Source organism: Microtus oregoni, unplaced genomic scaffold (genome assembly GCF_018167655.1).
Source record: "Microtus oregoni isolate MIOR12 unplaced genomic scaffold, Mior012 000141F_ref0000236, whole genome shotgun sequence".
NCBI classification, from domain to species: domain Eukaryota; kingdom Metazoa; phylum Chordata; class Mammalia; order Rodentia; family Cricetidae; genus Microtus; species Microtus oregoni.
The window spans coordinates 957,126-974,125 of NW_024544791.1; the positions used below are offsets into that span (position 1 = coordinate 957,126).

The window sequence follows — 17,000 nt, forward strand, 5'->3', positions numbered from 1 at the left end:
ATTTGAATGAATCTCAGTTTTTTATTATAAATTTTCTACAACCAAATAACTAGATAGCTCATTGTAAGGTTCTTCAGCAAGAGAAGTTTTATTTAATTTTTCAAACTTTTCTCATTCTTTCCAAATAAAAACATTCATTTTTACAAATACACATGTGCCACCATCTCTAACAATATTGATTTTAATTAGAAGCTTAAAATACCAGTATAATTTTTATCAACTAATATTTTCACAATATGGTAATGTTGGCCTTTTAATTATCATTATTCTTCTTGTTCTTTGCTTTGGGTTCAAGAATACAACATACTTCATACTAGCATCACTTAGCACACAGAAGATCACCAGTTCACATGACATGGCAAAACCAACCCTCAACCGTCCAGCTGTCCAGAGAGGTCTGAGTCACAGCAGGTCACCGGAAGAAAGGACGGCCTCACTCACAAGTCATTACCAAATGGGCTATTTAAAACTGCGCCATTATATATTAGTAAACAATGAGCAAGTGCTCTCGCAACTTCTAATGATCAAAGCTGTATTCCATTTTAATTAATGGCTGTCAGCATAGTTTATTCCTATTTAATTCTACCTTCTAGTCCTTCTCTCTGTCCCTTACACTCCCCTTTCTTTCTCCCGTTTGTCCCTGCCACAGGACTTTTGTGACATTGTTCAAAGTTAGTGTACATTCCTCTGTAGCTCCTCCTTATACTTTTTTTCATTACACTTTTACCCAGAGCCCATATCATGTAGAGCACAGAATACATTGACATGTTCATTTTTCATTTCACCATCCCTGTGTTTGGCTGGCAGGCAAATCAATTATTAAAAGCCTTTCCCAGTAGTCTCTGTATAGTCATAAGAGCTTACTAGCTGGAAGAGGAAATTCAGGGGAACAATCATTAAAAGAGAAGGAAGGCACATTATTTCACTACCTGCCTGGTTTACATAGAGGACTCGGCAACTTTAGGTTAACCACATTTATTGTTTAGGTCATTTAACTACGTTTTACTCTTTCTGCCTTGTGTTTTTGACTAGATGAGGGCACTCTTTAGCTAAGGACAAAACAAACAAGAAGATGCCTGGCACTGACTTATTTTTGAAAGATTAAAATTTTCACTATTGAATATTCTAAGACCTAAAGACAAACTGTATGATAATTCTTTAATTTTTTTACACTGATTCTAGAGTGACTTGATGTTTCCAGAATACATTTAATAAAACATTTTATGTGCAAAATTCTACCCAGGAGGATGTCGAATGGTTGAGTTACTGTTTGTTCTTATAAATATCTTCACTGTTAGTACATTGACATGTTATTCTCTTTGAAGATAAAAATTTCCCTAATTTCATATAGCTGTACTATTGAGTAAAATACTACAGAGAGATATGAATATTTCTTTACATTTTCAACTCATTCCTGTAACAATTGACCCTTGATGTCTTCACTTTTAAAATTTTAATAAATGATTCAGAAGTCTACTTCCTGAGGCCTGTGTAGATCCTCAGTTAGGTACAATCATTGTCCAACTCTACCAAGTTATTTATTCCTAAAGATATAGAAAGGCCTATTTTGTTGACACACACACACACACACACACACACACACTTCCCTGATAGCAATTAGTGTATATCTGGGCCAGTAGGGAAGGTGGCATGACTGTTTCCCAGTAATACTCATTGACTCTTCAAAGGAAAACCAAAGAAGGAGGTGCTTTGCCCACATTTTCTGAGGGGTTGCATGGAGATTCTGTACTACAACATTATCTATTAACACCTAAACTACAGTTTATTTCAGTTTGTTTCACATTGTTATTCCCAATTTATTTCACAATAAAAATAGCAGTTAATTAAATGCTAGATCCAATCTACACGAGAAGTAGAAAAAGACAAGATCTCCTGAGTAAATTGGGAGCAAAAGTACCTTGGTAGAGGGTTGAAGGGGAGGGGAGAGGGAGGGAGGGGAGCAGAGAAAAATGTAGAGCTCAATAAAAAAAAATACAAAGGATAATAACATATACAAACTGCTTGAAACTATCACATTCTACTAGCTCATTTAAGTCAGACCTTAACCCAGAGGAATGGAATATTTAATTAATTTAATTAAAAAATTATAGGAGTAGACAAAGACTTGTAGGAATGCATCACACTACAATATAGTATTCCCCCATGTATGATATTGTCTCTTCCACCTTATAAATTTCATTCTGTCTGAAATTCCAAAACTGCTCAAAATACTAAGAAAATGACATCCTGTAGCCCTCGTATGGTCAATGAAACTATAGATAAATTTATTCAAAATTAACTGTTAACTGAATAAATAAAATATTAAACAGAGTGTGTCTAAGGCACATTTTTGTATGTGTAATATATAATGATTGCACTGTAGCCATGTTCCTGAAGTTAAAGTTCAGGGTAATGTAATCATTTTACTTTTCTACTTAGTTGGAAAGACATTTATTCTCTTTTAATGGGTAAAATAGACTTATCATGCATAAAAGATTCCTGGAACAGAATTTGAAGGTCTAATAATAAGCGCAATGCTCATGTCCTTAGACAACAAAATTATGAGGGACCCTATTAAGTCTATGGATTAAATTTAGCCATTAAGTTTATGGCATTGCATGAAAGGCCATGAACTCACAGTAGCAACGCAGATGGTTAGAAAAGACAAAAACGCAGAAAAAAATCGTGCATGTAGAGCAGAGAGAGGACTCCTTTCAAAGGCAATAAGGAATAGCCCAACTGTAGCATCCCATCAACCCACAGACACCTACACTAGCATGTATTCTGCTGTGTGGCACTGAGTAGAACTGCCCTATTAAAGCTGGTATTCGGGAGGGAGTAACAACCCAACTTTCCCTTCCAACTCATTAAGCAGCATACAGCCTCATTTCTCTTCTGTGTATCAATAGGAACAGTGACAAGGATCTGGACATAGAAGGAGGCTCTCTTCTCTGTGACCAGGAAAGGCTGATATAATCATTTCATCAACGTCACCTTGTTTTCCACTTCCGGGAGCCCACAGCTTAGTACAAACAATTACTAACTATATTTTTTTCACCTTTTTTATGTCTTATCATTTTTTTAAGAAAACTAAAATCAACAGGAGAAGAATGATGGTGTGAACAGCTAACAGAAACAATGGTTAACAGATGTGGACTTTCACATTACTGCCCTAGTTTTGCTCCTTATATTACCGTAAAGGTCAGCAAAGTATGAGGGTTGAAAATTAAATGGAAGTTGACTTTAGATGTCCAGTGTTGATGCTTGTAGATATATACAGTTGGAACATTATACTTTCTTGAAACTATGTTTGAAAACAGTTAATTGAAGTTTTGAGCCAAAGAGAAAGAATTTACTTTATAAAATATATGTAAGGTGTGTGCTTGTGATAATATGACTTTTAAGATTCACAAATTTAAGAAAAGTAGATTCAATAGCACATACAGAATGAAACAGAAACAAGATTCCAATGCTCATGAAGTATAATATCTCATTTGAAAATGTCATAAAGAGATAAAGAGATACAAATTAATTTCTGCTACATAGAGTATCATAAATTTTCATGACTATCACATCCAGAACAATTTATATTAATATCTCCTAATTCATCAGTTAGCCTACTTTCCAGATTCTTAAGTCAATGACATTATTCTTTATATCTTATCCCACAAGGATGCTTGTTAATAATGCTAATATATAGTCTTGTAGCAAGCCAACTATTGTTATTTACTCAGAGTAGTTTCTCCATGACTATTCCCTTTATTTTTCCAAGATTGGGATGTCAATAAGCACCTATAATTTACAATACAGTCACAGAAGAATATAAGAAATGTGAAATTATGGATGAAGCACAGGTTCGTTATTGTGGTTATTTCAATGGCAAATAATTCTCAAATGATATATGCTTTATCTCTCATTCCTTAATATAGCAAATCATTTTGGAAGAAGTAATTTTAAATATGTGATTAATCTAACATCTGTGTTGACAACAAATAAGAAAATTTTAAATGCAACTTTAAAAAAAATCATTCCTTAGATCTCATTTTCCTAATATTTTACAAATATGAAGGAATTAGCATGTCTTTTATATTGAATTAGAAAGAGAAACTCAAAATAGTGAAAAACATGAAGGTGTTTTTATGATATTTTGAAGTCTTGGGTAGGATGATTGGAAGCAGTACAGCTGCATTTATCAATAACTCAGAGTATTGATTATATTCTTACAAGGGTTACAACTTACACAAAACTGTTTGTAACGTGATGATCTAGTCAAGTAAGTTCAAAGCCCTGAAAGGAAAGGGACTTCTCCTGTAACCATATTAAAGGTTGGTTTGGGTGGTCTCATTGTTTGTTTCTTTGGAGGGCTAATCTTTGCATTCTAAGAAGCCAACATGGAATAGACAAAGCATAATGGAAGAAGGTTTTAAGGCATAGTCCCTGCTCCATGGGTCTCACATAAGAATCTGGAGATGTCAACACCAGGTTGGGAGCACATGCCAGTCAGTGATTACACTGTCTTATCTGAACATTAAATATCAATTGACTTTAGATTCAAGCTTGACGCTGATCTCTGAAGCCCTGTGACCCAAAAGGCAGCACAGTTTCTTCTCTGTAGTTATGAGGGGAAAATAAAATTCACCCAATCAGCCCCCTGTGATGTGTTTTCAACTCTATTCCAACATTTCGAGGAGTACTAGATAAGAGCGGGAGGTGGTGAGGCAAACATACAGTGTCACTCTGTCTGGCAGCCAGTGTTGGAGCCTGCCTGACTCCTGAATCATAACAGCTCATCAACACTTGAGCACTTACTTAGCCCAGAGAGCATTCTGAGTGGTTTGCATATGTTAGCACTCCTAGCTCTCACCTAACTCTATTGAAACCAATGTTAATAGCTTAATGTTAAATATGAGAAAATGGCAGACAGAGAAACTAATGAACTTGAGCCAAACGAAATGGCTGACATAGAAGAGGCTTGGGTTTGACCCATGCAGTTTTGCTTCAGAATAAGACAAAAGGGGCAAAAGACATTTCCATTATTCTGAAATGCAAAGGAAGCAATAGAATAAAATAAGATTTTGTGAGTATCATATTCATGAAACTGTGGTTTTTTAATCCCCTGTATTAGATAAGATAAATCTTATCTATGAACTATGCCAGCAGTATGATAGTCTCTAATTCCTTAAGGCAGTCTTTCAAGCAAAAATGTTTGTAAACCAAATGTTAGATATATTCTCATTAAAACTGGGTTAACAGTTCGACATTCACAAAATTGTTTAATAAGCAGACATATAAAATTTGAAGGAATAGATTTAAAAACTTGGATATACCTTAGAAATGTTAGGAATTATGCTGAAAGACAAATGAATTGCTAGTAACTGACAGAAGCCAGTATTTGTTTCTTAATACCAAACTATAAAATCATATTTTGAACACGTGTTGATGCACACACACTCACACACACACACACACACACACACACACACACAAAACCAACCAAATAAACAAATGCATATATAAACCAATGTAGAAATGGAGATTGGAAATATTCTATTTCAGTGCTAGAGGCATTGCCTGGAACATACAAAGTCCTGGTGAGAAAATTAATTAATTAATTAATTAATTAAAAAGTATAAAAGACAATATGTGACTAAGTGATAACTTAAATGGATCTTTATCATTAATCATTCAACTTAGATCTTGATATAAGAAAAAGAAATAAAAATAAAATTTAGTCCTTTCTATTTTGGCATTGCATACCACTATGCATTGATAAAGGCAGTGTCACATTGACTCCATCAAATTGACGCAGCCTTATTTGGATAGACTGACTGTATAAATATGTCAGTGTCTTTTCCATCACATTCTTCTGTGTGGTATGTGTATGTGCTCTATAAAAAAAGGAAGATATTTAACAGTATTTGTCCTCTTGACCAATTTTGAAACAGTGCCGAAACCGAGGACTATCTGTGAGATAATCTCTTTTCATAGTGAAAAGCTCATCTACATGTGATAAGCCTCCAGCAGATCAACACAGCCTTATTTAGAAAGAAGAACTGCATGAAGTATACCAGTGTCCTTTCCATCACACATTTCCTTTATTAGCCAATGACCTTCCTCCATCACAGAAAGAGGTTCAGGTTGCCTAAATCTCCATGTTAGTGATATCGTATCAGACAATCATAAGACCATTGCTATGATATTCAGTCAATACAGCTGCAACAGACAACTTGTACACAGTTTCAAGCAGGTTAAGCCTAAGCCAAATCAGTTATCCTATCTTATTCACTAAATTTATATGGTTTTGTAATATTTAATGCAATGTGACAGTAAAACATTTAATATATAAACTTTAAAAAGTCAATGCCTAAATATTTTTAATGCAATTTTCCTTTACAGGGTTTGTTCTTGTTTTGTTTTGTTTGTTTGTTTTTCATGACAGGGTTTCTCTGTGTAACTGCACTGGCTGTCCAGGAAACTGCTTTGTAGATCAGGATGGACTTGAATGGGCAGAGATCCATCTGCCTCTGCCTCTCAAGTGCTATGATTAAAGGCACAAGCCAGCACACGCAGCTTTAAAAATGCTTAATTCCAGTGGCTGTAACCAATGAATAATAGCTTCAGTCATTCCATGGTATAAATCACTCACTGACCTAAAAACGTAATTTCAATTATTTTATTTGCAGGAAATGGTACAGTGCCTTTATTGATTAAGACTGAAAGGCATCAAATATATACTGTAGAGTAAATATGAATTCATAATGGGATACAGTGTAGAGGCAAAGTATTTATGAGGTAAAGAGGTCATGAGCAAGAAACTTTTTTAGAAGAATAACTTATCTTATAAAATCAGGCGCCAGAGGCTTCCCTTCTGTATCAGCTGAAAACTTTGAAGAAAATGGCAACAGCAACTGAAGATAATACTCTTACTAGAATCTGCCAGCGTGTCAATGTGGCTCAGATCCAGACTCAGACTCTATGAACTATTTCTGTTGCTTTTAGTAGTCTGCCTCTGGTCTAATCTATGGTGTGTTGAACTTACTTAGGTAATATATAACCTTTACACATCCAAATTCAAAATATGTACAGTTTTTTACAGTAATACATAAGATAAATAATAGAAAAGTAAGAATACCTTCATTTATGTTTTGGTAAAGCTGTCTTAGAAGACAGAGTGAGTTTATTTCATACTTTTCCTTACAGGTAGAGCCACTAACTAAAACTGAAGAAAGTGTGTTCCATTGGCCACTCAACTGCTAAGAATAAAATGGAAGACTGAGGAGAAGTGGCAGTGTGTAATGTAGTTAGCCACAGAAACATTGGGACTAGAGTTCCTAAACTCAGCACTCAAGTCAAGGATAGGCAGGAGTAGAACCCTATGTGTAATCCCAGGGCTCAGGAATTGGAGACTGGGGATTCTACAGAGAAGGGTGATTATTTGAACTAGCGAAACTGTCAAACTCTGGGCTCAAATGAGAAGTCTTGACTAACTCAGTGAATAAAGCAGTAACACCTGAAGAAATGATATCATCCTATGCCATCCACATGTATGCAAACATGCATCCATGTGCTCCTGCACACATGTGAACATGTACATACATATATATGCAACAGAAGTTATGCATACATGCATGAACAGCAGAATGTGAATTATGTATAACATTGACCAAAAGTTGTTCAAATTCCAAATATAAAGTAGCTTTGGAATCTCTTGATTTTACACAAATTATTATACTTCAAGTGTATGATCTCTTCACTCGGTAGCATTATCTAGAGAGTAGCAGCATGTGAATAGATCTTGGCTCCAACCTCAACATGCCAATGACCTATTTCTTCTGTGTAACCACATTTGTGACAGTGATAATAATAATGATACTACTGCTAACCAGGCATTCCTTTGCAACCTTTCATTTTTATCTTGCCTAATTCTAACTCATCTTTGGATAATCAATTCAGGGCTCACTGCCCCACCAAGAAAGACCTCACTATCTGCCTTAAATGCTACATTATTTCTTTACAGGTCATTCCAGTCACAAACCTGTGCTTTTCTCTGTTACTGAATACAGGGTAAGCAGCAGTTCGAGTCTGGATATTCACGATTTGCTAAACATTCTAAACTGTCCAGGGCATTATCTCATTTGTTTCACACTTGTTAATAATATTTTTGTTAAAGAGTATGGTAATAGCTTCAAAAACTGTTTATATGCAGAGCCAGAACTTTTTGTTTTGTTTCAAGGTAGAAGAAACACAGGATTGAAGGTTAAAGACAGTAAAAATTTGAAGATACCTTTTGGAGGATGCAAATAAAAGAGTATTTGAAAGGTGTGTTGCTTGCAGCTGGATTCAGTGTGCTGATTTGTTTTTTATGTAGATGTCCACTTGGTGAAAGATCTTTTCACTATTGCAATATACTTGCTCTTTTGTTAAAGTTCTATTGGGAATACTTGTGTATATCTTTATGTGGGTGAATTCCTGAACCTGTATCAATTGATCTCTCTAGTCCTTGTTTGTCAGCCCTATAGATCATGGATTACTAAACCATGGCAGCTTCTGAAGTCAGGCAGTATAAGTTCTCTAATGAAGTGGTTTAAAAAGCTGAAAATTCGACAGTGTTTAGGATATGCATTGACAATAAACTGAGATTCAAGAAATCATTAACTGTAAATATAACATAAATGTAAGAGGTGATCAACTGTGACTGAGGTGGAGCCACCAGTGGAAGTTAATATTGTGCCTGTGTTTTGACATTATCCCAGTTTTTCATAGGGACCATAAAGACCTTATAGGAAGAAAAAAGAATAGCTTCTACTAATTAGACATTGATTTTTCAGTTAGCATAAGCATTGTTATATTACATTTCAATTCTCTAGTAAGTTTAATTACATTGTATCGAATGTTCTAATTCAAAAGTATCCTTTTTAGCTAGTGATGGATTTTTCTGGAGTGAACTTGTGCCTTGGAGTAGTTTTTAGTTCCTCTCTAAATTGTGTGAGGAAATGCACAGCTATAGTGTGTTATTATTGCTATAGGTGTACAAGCAATATGCATTTTGGGTCATCTACAATATTACCCAAATCTGTTAAGAAACACCCAAGATAAAGTCATCTTCAACATGAGTGAAAGAAAACTAACAAAATAACATGAAGCTTTAGAAGCAGAGAAAATGTTTTATTGATTTCTCACATTCCTTCAATAGGAAAAGATAGGAGAATTCTGTTTGCCTCACTTTAAATCACAGAGCTCTTTTTCATTTTGTATATTTTACTAAAAAGAATGTCCATCCATGCAACTTAATGTCATTTAAAAATATTATTTAATAAAATCTTTAGTTGTTTAATTCAGAGTGAATAACTAATTTGGTACTAACATGCCTTCCACCTGTGCCAAGTTTTTGTATCAACAAGCAGAAATGTTTTTTGAAGCGGCCCACTTCTAATTTTTCCTCTTTTCAGGATGTAGACTTTATTCAGTATAGACAGACACGTACAAACACATAAGGCAGAGACAGATGGACAAAGACAGAGACACTCTCTTCCTCTTTCTACACACACAAACACACACTGTACAGAGGACACGCTACATGGCATTCATGTTAAGAACCCTCGATCTTTCAAATCCACAACTGCACTTATCCCTGATGGAGAGCCATATTTAGCAAGACAGGAAAGCTGGTGAATGTCTGGGACACCTGGGCAGGATTCCAGTGGGAATACCCGCCTGCTTAGTGGAGACAGGGAACCTCATTTAACCTCACTACTCCCAACCAGATGATGTCGTTGAGCAAGAGAAACTGTTCTTGGGCTTCCCAGTAAGCTATTGTGGGGGGGAAGCTACTTCAGAGATGATCCTCTATTTTTCTGTAATTCTGTGTATCACTGCTCTTCTCTGGGCCTGGTACAGACACATTGGAAAGCTCATTAACACTTGTAGACCTCCTAGGAGGCCCTTAAGGGCGTTTCAGTGACAATTTAATAAATGATTTCCCAAAGCGAGGTGAAAGTGCTATCAGACCACCCTAGTGCCTTAGAGTCCTGCTACTTAGAAGGAAAAGGAGCCCTTTCTTTTCTCAGGTATAACAGCTGTGATTTTTCTCTGCTTTAGAGTGTCAAATATTGTATCAAGCTATTTGGATATAATTAGTTGTTATCTTAATTTCAAGTAAAATACTGTTTTGTAACATTTCTCTCAGAAGAAAGAAAGGTCAACTCTACCACACTGGTCACTGACAATGGATAGACCAGCCACAGAGTATTCCCAAAACATCTACTATGTAAAGGGAGTGCTGGGAGTAGTCATAGATTCTAGTTTTCTCACCTGAAATGTTGTCTCTAGACTTAAAGACATCTTGAGACAGTTTTAAAAATAAAGCATTATTTGATTGCTAGGTAACTAAGCTTCATTTGAACAATGCCACAAGAGTATTCTAGACATTCATAAATAAGTAAATATAACATAAATATATCCATTTTCCACACACAAGAATCTCTCTATTCCTCCCAAGCACAAACCTATTGCAACATTCAGCTGTTCTTTCAACTATAAACAGGAGATATCTCTTTGAGTACTGCCAATCTTACATTAAACCAAGTTCACATTTTTCTCGCCCTTGAATATTTTCTGGACGTCATTCTCACTTACTTGGGTCATGACAAAAGAACAGAAGTTATATTCATAGCATAATAGGAGCACACAGAATCCAGTGAGGGGAGAAGTCATAAATTCTAGCCTGTAGAATTCCTGAGTTAAAATGTCTACTAGGAATCTGAAATTGATCTCTGGGCCGAAGTGAGTGTGAACTAAGCATGTCTTGGTTATGAGAGCTGTGGATGTCTTATGAGCTAGTCCAGAAAAGGCAATGACCAACAGGAAAACGGGTAATATAGGAAAAGGCAGGGTTAATTTTCAACCAGTAAAGCCCCGTAGAAACTGAAATGTGAGTGTATCCCAACTTCTAAGAGATAAAACCCTGAAGCCTTCTGGCATCCGAGCTGTCAAGACCAATCATGCGCATAGAGAAATTCAGCCTTCAGTACTCTATATGCCAAGCCAGAAGCTTCACTGGGATCCCAGCCAGTCTCCAAGTCACACTAATTTATAGGTTAAGAACTGAGTGCCCAAACACCCTGTGGAGTTTCAATTACATTGTCCAATTTTGCTAAAATATGTTTTTACTTTTGATTCTTCCACATTAAGAATTCAATAAAACATTCTACAATTCTCAAAATATACTTACGGTTTAAATTAGTGGAATAAACATGACATTGAAACCTCAAGTCGATCATCCTATTCTGGTTGCATGTCTTAGGAATCTTCATAGATTTACAGGTTTTATTTTTCATTTTATAGAACCAAAAAGAGTGAAGCACTCTATTGTTTCTTCTTGTTATTATTTTAAGTTTTTTTGGAGAAAGGGTGTCATAGAGTCCTGGAAGCTTCCAACACAGTATGAAGCTGCAAATGTTAGAATTATACATGGACATTACCATGTTCTGTTTCAAGATGTACTGGAGCTCCAACTCAGCGCTTCATGCATACTAGGCAAGCTCACTGCCAGCTGAGCTATAGCGCCAACCACCGTGAGAACTCTGTATTTAACATCGTTTGAACAATAGCCTTGCTTGTCTCTTGAAGTTACCCAGACATTTGAATGAGGCAGTACATGAGAGGAACCCAGCACATAGAAAGGATCAAAAGTGTTATTTAAGGCATGATGATGACTCATGCCTATGGTTTCAGTACTCAGGAGGTTGATACAAGAACATCTCTGTGAGTTCAAAGCAAGTCTGGGTTATGCAATGAGTTACAGAGTAGCTCCAGCTACAGTCTGAGATCTGTCTCAAAATAAAATTATTATCAATGTACCTTCCATACTAACCATATACAATGACAATACTTTGTACAAAATGATATCCTATAAATAGGTTTAATCTAGGTTTTAGTTCAAAAGAAACCCTGCTGACTGGAAGGAACCCCATGCATATAGCCGTATAGAGAACATGTGGCTGTTCTATTCTTCAGAACCAGAGAGTAAGACATGGGTAGGCTGGACAAACCTGGGTTTTTCTTCCCAGACTGCCTGGTTTTTAAACACCTAACCCCAAGTGGAGTGAGATTGCCCATGGCTAGGAAATGATGTATGAAGTTCTGCGTAGGCTATGCATCTTTTTCTCCACAGAAGAGCATCCATAATTTACATCAGAATTATATACTGTAGGGAAAGTTGCTGACTGAGTGAACAAAATCAAAATAGCTGCAGAACTCGCGCATCATCTGAAGTAAAATTAGAAGAGAATTTCAAAGGAGATGAGAAAGAGCTGGAAAAACTAGCGTTTGATGTGAAAACAAAATTAGAAATAAAAAAACTAATATTTATATGTGCCTGGATGCCAGTTTGTTTTTTTTTTTTTTTTTTTTTGTGTGTGTGTGTGTTAACCTAAGAAAGTCAGGACGGAGAGTGTAGTGAAGAACTCCTGAGACAAACTACGGTGGCAAGTGCACACCACTAACTAAGCCCAGCCCTTTGGGACCGAGACGACTGCACCGACTGCTCCTGTCACGTTTGTGCTGGACAGTGAAACCCAGTATGGAGGCACCAAAATTGACATTAAGAATTAAAAACAAAATCACTACACAGTCGGACTTTAAGCAGCTTGAAGTGTCTCCAGAGCCAGGAAGGTCTTAGTCAAAATAATTTGTGAGGTCAATGAGTTCTACTGTTGAGTAAATTGGTAAAAGTTTTAGAGTCTGATGACAGTACCCAGGAGTAAGTGGCTGCGGCATTTGTAATTCCCTTAGGCAGGTTACACAGTATTCTTTTCTAATTTATTTTTTTTTATTTTTTTCATCTTTGGAACATTTCTTCAGACTCCACTGCAGATGTTAAAATGGAAAATTCTTTTGACTCCCTCATCAAGGGCATTCAGGGACAATATAGTCACAAGACACAATAATTAGAACACAACAAATTTGTCCAGTTGTTCTCAAAACTCAGCAACTTCTGGCTTCGGGAGACAAAAAGTTAGTCAAGCTCTCAGAGTCATAAGGTCATTACTGTCATATGTTTATATGTTTGATAACTAGTCAGTCTATATTAACTAACTCCACAAAATATTTATACAAAAGCACAGGGTTCATCTTTCTTCTTCTCTCTTTCTGTTCTTCCCAAATCCAGTGTCCCCACAAGAGCATTAAGAGATCAGTAAACAAGTAAACAAGTTCAACAAATCCACAGGGTTGCTGGACCAAAAAAGAATACTTTTAATCTACTAGACTGAAACAGTTGTAAAAGTCATAAATGAACCTCACTGGTAAGTCCTGACCTGGAAATCAGCAAGTTCATAGAGATGGAACACACCAAAAGAAAGAGAAAAAGCACATGCCATGCACACCAGAACACAAGAAAAGACAGCTACGTAACTCAAGGAAGTTCAGTTTGTATCTGCTCCAATCAGCAGTTGAAGGAAGCCTCTCTGATGACAATTGGACTAGGCACTGATCTACATACATACAGAAAAATATCAGAGTAGAGCAGAATATATTAGGAATCATTTCATTGCATTTTTCTCGCAGCTATGTTTGGTTCTACCGTAGGTCTCTGAGCCATCAGCTTCCAGATTTTGGCCATCCAGGCAGTATATGGCATGGGCTTCCTCTCTTGCCTTTTGACCCAAAGTTAGACCAGTCATTGGTTGGCAGCTCCAACAAGCTCAAAGCCTTCATTTCCCCAGTGCAACTTGTAGGGAGGATATGTTCTGTGGCTGAGTTGTTGTCCCAGTCCTACCACTGGGTGCCCAGCCTGATTACAGAAGACAGCCACATTTCGGCCCCATATCCTCCATTACTAGGAATCCTCACTAAGAAACAGATACAGTGACCCACAGTCAAACAATAGGGGTAGCTTGGGGAACCGCATAAACGAGAAGAAGGAAGAATTGTAGGAACCAAAAGACTTGGGAACGCCATGAGAAGACAGCACACAGGATCAACTTAGCAGGACACGAAGAGGCTCACATATGATGAAGGGAAAACCACTGCTGATGGGAGCCTGTGCCATGGTTATTTAGTTTGACATTTTGCTGCACCCCTAACAGCGGGAGTAGGTGTGACTCTGACTCTTTTGCCAGCTAGTGGGACTCTTTTTTTCCTACTGGGTTGGCTTGTAAATGCTCGATATGAAGATCTTATTGCATCTTGTTAGACTGTGTTTGGTTGATATCCCTGGGAGATCTGCTTTTTTATGAAGAGTAGACCTGGAGTAAAGGGGAGGTGCATGGGGAATTGGAGGAGGGGACAGAGGAGAGGTTGCAGTTAGGATGTTTTGTAAGAGCTGGGTGGTGGTGGCACAGGCCTTTAATCCTAGCACTCAGGAGGCAGAGGCAGATAGATCTCTGTGAGTTCAAGGCCAGCCTTGTCTACAAGACTTATTTCCATGACAGGCCCCAAAACAAAGAAACCCTGCCTCAAAAAAATAAATAAATAAATAAAAATAAAAGAAAGAAAAAAAGAGGGACGGGGAAAGAGAGAGAGAGACCACACACAACTGGTCAAGGTGCTAAGTACATAAAAAATAAATAAATAAATTTAATGTTGGGAGGTGGTGGTACACAATTTTAATTCCAGCACTAGGGAGGCAGAGAGAGTCAGATCTCTGTGAGTTCAAGGCCAGCCTGGTCTACAAGAGTAGTTCCAGGACAGGCTCCAAAGCTACAGAGAAATCCTGTCTCAAATAAACAAAAAAAAATTTAAATTTGATATGATAAAAAGACTAAATTTCATTTATCCATTATATTTTTCTGCAAAAAAGTAAGAAGATGATTAGAGTAATAGAAAACATGAAACCAAATAATAAGAATTAAACTGTAAAGTTAAATTCCAAAATGTATGGCAGGAATATGTATTTTTTTCCATTTTAGTTTGCATAGTTTTTAGTTCATGAGCAGAAAAGTTAGAAACCGAATATGCCTCTGCAGTACAGGGAGTGGATGAAGATTTCCATTGGCTCACTACCTTAGCTAACTACCTTAGCTAAGCACAGGGAGTAGATGAAGATTTCCACTGGCTCACTACCTTAGCTAACTACCTTAGGTAACTACCTTGGGTAGTGAATGACGCTTCTGCCCTGTGTTAAGGATGTCATCTGCTTTGTCATACTCAATGTGTTTTCCTTTCATAATTTAGAACAAAGAGAACCAAAGAAGAATTTTGTCCTTCTGTAGATAGGTAATTTCAGGAGTCTTTTTCAATAGGAAACATTTCGAAAAAGGATGAGATGATAGTCTCCAATGTCAACCCAACATGTCAAGCCCATCCGAAATCTGTAAGTGTGTAGCCAGGTATGGGTGTGTTGTTGTGGGTTCTGCTACTGAGCATTGGAGCCCTTGATTCTCACTCTAAATTCAGCAGCAAGATAATGTTAGCTCAAATAAAGTCTATTTAATCATAATTTTCTTACAATACTGCAATCCTGAGAAATTATTCCTGTTACAAATACGTATAAATTAGAAGTAAACCTTTGCAATACCTCAATATGTGTTGCTATGGGAACACAAGCACCTATTTTGTACATAGATTTAGGATATCTGTTTTGGCTGCTTTAAATTCTTTTCAAAATACTGACTGAACTCAAGGAACTTAATTACAGCATTCATGAATTCAAACTACTGACTTGTTTGTTTTGGTTGGTTTTTTTTTTGGTTCTTGGTTTGGTTTTGGGTTTTTGGTAGGTTTAAAGAAACTAAAGCAGTTTTTTAAAGATGGATTTATCTTCTTCAAACATAAATGAGAAAGAAAAGAGTAAGTTATACTGTGGATGAGCTGTGTCCTTCTCACATTCGTGTTAAAGCCTTAAACTCAAGTACCTTAAAATGTAACTGGCTTTAAGATACTTCAAAAAAGCATAACCAGGTTGAAATTAAACTCTTAGGGGGCTGAAGCGATGACTCAGTGGATAAAGTCCGTGTCTTGGAAGCATGAGAACCTAAGTTCAGATCCCTAGCATTCATGAAATGTCAAGTATAAGATCTCCTGAGTAAATTGGGAGTGTGGAGGTCACCAGAGAGGTTAGAAGGGGAGAGCGGAGGAAAGTAGGAAGTGGAGAAAAAAAATGCATAACTCAATAAAAACAATTAAATTTAAAAGAAAAGAAAAGAAAAGAAAGCTTGTTTGGAGACTCTAACTGGAGAGCACAGCTAATTTTATACCCTTGATCATAGAGCGGTCCTCCTCTATTCAGGGAAGGTCCCTCTTTGGGAGGGACACGCATGGAGTTGTGAGGGAGGAAAGGGACACCTGCCTAGCCAGACATCCCAGTTAAATCAACCATAGCGATCAATGGGGTGACAGATATCGCAGCCAGATCATCCTCAATCGAAGAGAGGTTGAAGAGAGGGAGGAGGGAACATATGAACAAGGGAGGTCAAGATCATAATGGAGAAATCGACTGAGACATCTGAACCAAACTCGTGGGAACACATGAACTCTAGACCTACAGCTGTGGCACCTCTATATGTGGAAGACAGTGGTGAAGCTTGAAATATCTGCAGGTCCACTGCAGTAGGACGAGGATACATCCCTGTTGCATGAGATAGCTTGTTGGAGCCCATTCCCTATTGTGTGATTCTTTGCTTAGCCTTTTTTCTGGGGAGTGGTCTTGACCCAGTTTAGTGTGCCAGACTTTATTGACTCACCATGGGAGCCCTTACCCTTCCTGAAGTGTGGATGGAGGGTGGGTTGGGAAGGAGGCGAGAATGGAAGGTAGGAGAAGAAGTGAGAGGGAGAACTGTGGCTGGAATGTAAAATAAAGAAAAGAAAATAAAGAAAATACAAATAATTTTGTGTTGTCCTTTTATAAGGAAAACAATGTCTTCATGGTGTCTATGTGAGCTTTATGTTTGCTCTAAACTTTCAACTTATATTTGTAGTCCCTGCTGACCACAGTACAGAATTTTAAATCTATGGATCTCATAACTCAGCTTACATTTTACAAACTATTTTAACTTACTTTA

General features: G+C 37.0%; 1 protein-coding gene across 1 annotated transcript in view; it reads right to left on the reverse strand.

Moving 5' to 3' along the window:
- Hcn1 (hyperpolarization activated cyclic nucleotide gated potassium channel 1) overlaps positions 1–17,000 on the reverse strand; it is a 359,593-nt gene that overhangs the window by 229,294 nt on the left and 113,299 nt on the right. The window lies entirely within an intron of this gene.